A 6,799-nucleotide genomic window follows, 5' to 3' on the forward strand; every position below is an offset into this window, starting at 1 on the left:
ACATCAGAGCTGAAGCCTAACATTACCCCTCAACATCGGAGCTGAAGCCTAATATTATCCCTCAACATCAGAGCTGAAGCCTAACATTACCCCTCAACATCGGAGCTGAAGCCTAATATTATCCCTCAACATCGGAGCTGAAGCCTAATATTATCTCTCAACATCAGAGCTGAAGCCTAACATTTCCCCTCAACATCGGAGCTGAAGCCTAACATTACCCCTCAACATCGGAGCTGAAGCCTAATATTATCCCTCAACATCAGAGCTGAAGCCTAACATTACCCCTCAACATCGGAGCTGAAGCCTAATATTATCCCTCAACATCAGAGCTGAAGCCTAACATTTCCCCTCAACATCGGAGCTGAAGCCTAACATTACCCCTCAACATCGGAGCTGAAGCCTAATATTATCCCTCAACATCGGAGCTGAAGCCTAACATTACCCCTCAACATCGGAGCTGAAGCCTAATATTATCCCTCAACATCGGAGCTTAAGCCTAATATTACCCCTCAACATCGGAGCTGAAGCCTAACATTACCCCTCAACATCGGAGCTGAAGCCTAATATTATCCCTCAACATCGGAGCTGAAGCCTAACATTACCCCTCAACATCGGAGCTGAAGCCTAACATTACCCCTCAACATCGGAGCTGAAGCCTAATATTATCCCTCAACATCGGAGCTTAAGCCTAATATTACCCCTCAACATCGGAGCTGAAGCCTAACATTACCCCTCAACATCGGAGCTGAAGCCTAATATTATCCCTCAACATCGGAGCTGAAGCCTAACATTACCCCTCAACATCGGAGCTTAAGCCTAATATTATCCCTCAACATCGGAGCTGAAGCCTAATATAGTACATTGGGAGCAATTCGTTATTATCGGTATTGATGAATATTCTCTTCTTGTACTGATGATTAGTTTGTTCTTGTTACTCTTATCATCATCCTCCTCATCATTGTTTTCTTCGTCATTATCAACCACTTGTTGTTCAACACCTTCCTGTCTTCCATGTCTTAATATTCTCTTCTTCTTCTCTTATTTAATGCAAACGAAGATGTTGAATGTTTCTACAGGTGTAAACGCTGATATAAGGAGAGCACCGTTACGCTGCCTCCTTCGTGTGGTACTGGAGGTCAACGATGGAGGGAAAGTACACCTAATATCCGCCAGGAATTTTCAGAGTTGACGAAGTAACGAAGGAGGTGGACGAACAATGGACCCCAAAGAGCGATGGAATCTCAGCGATGGAGCCAGACGAGATATTCAGCGGTGAAAGTGATGGAGCCAGATGAGTGATGGAGCTGGACAAGGTTTGAAGATTGAGAAATCAGAGCTCTGATGGACTTCTGGTAACAACGTGAGTCCCAAAAAGGTCCAGAAAAGATGTTTTTATCTTCGTAAAACATGGCTTATTGACGTGAAACATTAAACGGGAAACGATACTAAATTTTGAGTACCAAATATAGACCAAATGTATAGGAAATTATGAATTTGAAGCCAGTGATTTCATAAAAGTGGATACAGAAACAATTTGAAATTTCAATGACGAGAGCAAGTAATATATATATATATATATATATATATATATATATATATATATATATATATATATATATATATATATATATATATATATATATATATATTAGTATATTTTGGTAGCAGTCTTTCCTGTAGACATATATTATTAAATATCATATTATTATTATCTTTCCTTCACTTTAAGAAGGAAAGTGAAAAGCCATGCAACCTCTGAAGAGACAACTAACACAACACCTATACCCCCTATTAGACTATTTTACAGGAACTTCTTTTCCACAGCTCATAAAACGGAGGAAAGGGTCCTGAAAGATTTTGTTAATAGAAACGTTATCCCTACAGACAAAAATCAGAGAATACAACTGACGATTTACTATAAAACCAGAAAAAACGGCCAGCCTACTCATGAGAAACTCTCCAGACACAAAACAGAACGCTTTAAAAGAGACTAACGTCGTCTATGCCTTCAAATGCCCTCTTGGGGACTGTAAGCTCCAAAAAAACCAGTATATAGGCAAGACAACAACATCTCTTTCTAGGCGTTTAACGATGCATAAGCAACAGGGCTCCATTAAGGAACATATAATCTCTTCCCACAACCAAACCATTGCCAGAGAAATCCTAGTAAACAACACAGAAATCATCGATAGATACAGCGATAGCAGGCGGCTTGACGTTTGCGAGGCACTACACATCAAGAAGTCAACACCAGCAATCAACAGCCAATTATTGCACAACTATATTCTACCCACCTCAAGACTCCGCTCCAATATAGAAGCATCAAGAAATATGGACCAATAGGCTTTCTACAAACACTTCTATTCAATATCCATTGTTTCGTGTTCTGTCTTGTGTTGATGAAATTAATACCCTATTAATACTCTTGTTCTGTCTTGTGTTGATGAAATTAATACCCTATTAATGCCACATCTTGTTCTGTCTTGTGTTAATGCCACATCACCCCTTCCACCTCACTCAAATGTAGATATAAAATCGGAGATGCGTAAGTTCTATTCAGTTGTGTATTTGTGAACTAAAGTCTTTGAAAATGTAATAAGTTTTACGAAACGCGCTCGTGTCGCGTCAGACTAGAAATAAAAATGAATTTTGGAGAATTGATTTTTGATTTACCTCCAACAGTGAAAAGAAATGTACGAAAGATTGAGAAAATTCGTGTTAGAATTATTAATCTTACTTTTTCGGTCATATTTAATAATATATATATATATATATATATATATATATATATATATATATATATATATATATATATATATATATATATATATATATATATATATATATATATATATATATATATATATATATATATATATATATATATATATATATATATATATATATATATATATATATATATATATATATATATATATATATATATATATATATATATATATATATATATATATATATATATATATATATATATATATATATATATATATATATATATATATATATATATATATATATATATATATATATATATATATATATATATATATATATATATATATATATATATATATATATATATATATATATATATATATATATATATATATATATATATATATATATATATATATATATATATATATATATATATATATATATATATATATATATATATATATATATATATATATATATATATATATATATATATATATATATATATATATATATATATATATATATATATATATATATATATATATATATATATATATATATAGATGCGCTGACAGTGTTTAGACTTTCCCCACACCATGTCACAGTAGCCTCATGTTCCCTCACACCATACCTCAGAAGCCTAAAATCACAACACTTGTATATCATTTTGAATTTCATGAGTTTGACTTAATAAATAGTTTTATAGGCAAAGATTGTGGGAAAGGTAAGTAGGGAAAGGAGACCACTACATGGAAGAGAGGAATTGACTCTAGTGGGAAGAGAGAGAGAGAGAGAGCCAAGGACTTAGCCCATTTTCCTGGCAAATGGTCAAAGATGCAAAGTTACTTATTCTTATCATAAGAGATGTTAAAACGTGTTGAACATGATTGAAATCACTCGGAGTTTCCTCTACTGAGGAATTAATAAGGTCTCTACGCCAGGGCAAGTTGTGTTGGTTTGAGTGGAAATGTTTCTTGGATAATTATAAATTATATGTACATAGGTTTCACGTATTATGGTGAAGAGGTTGTGTGTGTGTTTCTATGTGTATTAGTAAGAGAAGTGATGCGATATGCATGATGTGTTGATTGTTAGTTTGTTTGATTGTCGGTGTCTTCGAGTGTGTTGTCTTCGCCGTTTTTAATTAGGGACCTCCACCTAGATTCAGGAAGCTCTGTGTATTTCTTCGTAAGTGGGTTTGCTACGAAGGTTCCTAAGTGCGCCCTAAGAAGATGCTTAGGTGCGATTCAATGAGGTCCACTTAGGAAGAAATTTGTTGGTTCACCTGCGTGCCGATAGAGGTCACTACTGTGTTTCGTTTGGCCAATCAGAGAGCAGCAACATTCTTCATATTGAAGATTTAGCGCTGGCTTATCGGAGCTCTACTGCCTCCTATTTACGTCGAATTTTCTTATAAAATTAGTATATTTCGAAGTAAAACAATGTTTTTTCAACTTCTACAGCCAGCACCGACATTGTAGTAAACAAATATGTTACATTTGTTGTTTACCTACGTAATTCTAAGAGATACTGTGAAGCTGTCCTTGTTGCTCGGAAGATGCGCTGACAATTATTGTATATATTTACTGAATTTACCCAAGGGCCACTAACTATCTAGTGACCTCGAAGAGGACAGAAAGCCGGCGGCTTGTTAAAGGGCCCGCCAATTGTCTTAATGATATTTTTTAGCTTGAATTTGGCATTTACGGCTTCAGCGGGTAGGCGGTTCCATGGGTTTATAGCCCTCTTGGTGGAAAAAAACATCTGTTTTCAGTCCTACTTGAGAGAACACTCTCCAACACTATATCTGTGATTGTCCTGTTATCAGTGACTTGATACCAAATGGTATGAGGTATTTTGAGCTCTGTAATTACTTCATACACTCAGGAATATTGGAAGATATTCTTGTGCTGCACCCAGATTTTGCCAGTGGAGGCTAATAGATCAGCATTAAGTATTTTGTTCTCTCCTAATTCCATGTATGACTGGCCATCCTGTGAGGTGAGGATGTTGGGTGAGCTTGTAGCTGGTTTTTGATCTACACTGTGTGGTCCTTCATACAGAATAGGGAAGCAGCACATTGCTGTGTATACCTAAACATGTTTAAAAATACATTGTTTGAGAGGAGTCTTGTAGAAACTGGTAAGAGTAATTATAATATAATGTTTCCATGATTCAGTGCTTACCTCTTGTGAAAATCGCGAAGAGTTGTTTAGTCAGAGTTTATTTGTTTTTTGTATTGAGGCTGGTATTTTCTAAATTGATTCCATGTACAGTATGTCTAACCATCCTGTGAGATGGGAGTATTAGATAAACTTATAGCTAGTTTTTTATCTACACTGTGTAATATTCCATATAGAATAGGGTAGCAGCACATTGCTGTGTATACATAATCTTCTTAATAAAAAATATCAGTAATAATGATTTTAAATTATAGTTTGTATTATTACAAATACAGTACTGTATTATCCTTATTAAATCATGTTGACCATAGATCATTAAGATCTCATGTTGATATGTAATAGTCATATTTCTTTTGAACTGCTAATCCATGCTAATCATTCATTAAATTGTGCATTATGTCTCAATTTTTCACTTCCTTGGATATACTGTACAGTACAAAAAGATAGGATAAAAATAAACCAGTAATATTTCTTTCATTATATTTTTCATTTAAATAACTGCATCAATATTTTTACAGCTGACAGGATTTGTTTTCCCATACAGGTGCATTATTTGTTAAAAAATAATTGGTTTATTGTTACACACAATGGTGCTACATAGCCTTCCCAGCTTGGTGCCTTCTTTTAATACTGATTAAAAAATAAATAATAAATACATTTTATTCAGGAAATGTACATACAGTTGATTTACAAACATAATGTTGGATTTATAGACAGAGCTAGTACATACAATACCTAAAGTCACTAATACTCATAGCATTTCGGACAAGGTGTGGGGGAAAAAACACAGACTAAAACTTAATAGTAATCGGGATTAGGTATAAATTGTGTTGAAAGAAGGAATAAAAAATACAAAAAGGGGGGTTAACATAGCATAAATCAGCAATTGCACATGTTGGTGAACAGCGTTGTTTAAAAAATAGCAAGACATGGGTTGACATTTAGGAGGTAAGTTAGGTTAAATGGAGTTAATTAGGCAGTACTTGGTTTAACTCTTAAACTGGTTGAGAGAGGTACAGCCTTTGACATGATTCGGGAGGTCATTCCACATTCTGGGTCCCTTGATTTGTAGAGCACTTCTAGTTTGGTTACACACAGTCAAATTGTGTAACAGGAAGAGGTCTTGGACACAAATTTGTTCCATGCTAAATGTAGAGGAATCAGCTGAGTATTCCTCAAATAAAATAAGTTGCCTCAGCTTATAAGGTAAATAAAATAAGCATTTCTCAAATAAGTAGCTGCCTCACCTCACTGCCTTACTGCTACATAGCCTTCCCTGCACGATGCCTTCTTTTGATAATTACTTGTTCCACACCCAAATTGTATAACAGGAAGAGGTCTTGGACCCCTACTTCCCTCTCTCTTTTTTAATAGTCTATATAGTCATAATTATAGCTTTAAGTATTTAATGAATAAAGTTTTTGACATTTTTACCCTTCTCCTTACCTAACATCATTTGTGCAGCATATGTTTATTTTATGTCTCACCCAGATTTAATTTCAAAATAAAACCAAACTAAATAAATTAGAAATGGGTATGTATAGCTAAGGTACACCCTTACTACTAGGTGAACAGGGGCATTTGGTGATAGTAAATGATCCCATCAGGCAGAGCTCATCACCTTCTCTCATATTTCATGTTCACCAGTGTTTATTTACTTAATAACTACTGGTATAATATCTTGCTATTATAAAACTAATTCTACTATCATAAAAGACATATTTACTTTAAGTTTCAAGCAGAGAAAGCATATATAGCTAACACGAAGGACTCCTCTTCACTAGATTCAATTTTTATAATCTTTTGTTTATGTTCCAAAATCTTAAAATCGATCCCAGTGTTATGTAGTAGAGAAAAATTGAGTTATGTCCAGT

This window comes from Procambarus clarkii, chromosome 88 (genome assembly GCF_040958095.1).
Source record: "Procambarus clarkii isolate CNS0578487 chromosome 88, FALCON_Pclarkii_2.0, whole genome shotgun sequence".
In the NCBI taxonomy this organism is placed as follows: domain Eukaryota; kingdom Metazoa; phylum Arthropoda; class Malacostraca; order Decapoda; family Cambaridae; genus Procambarus; species Procambarus clarkii.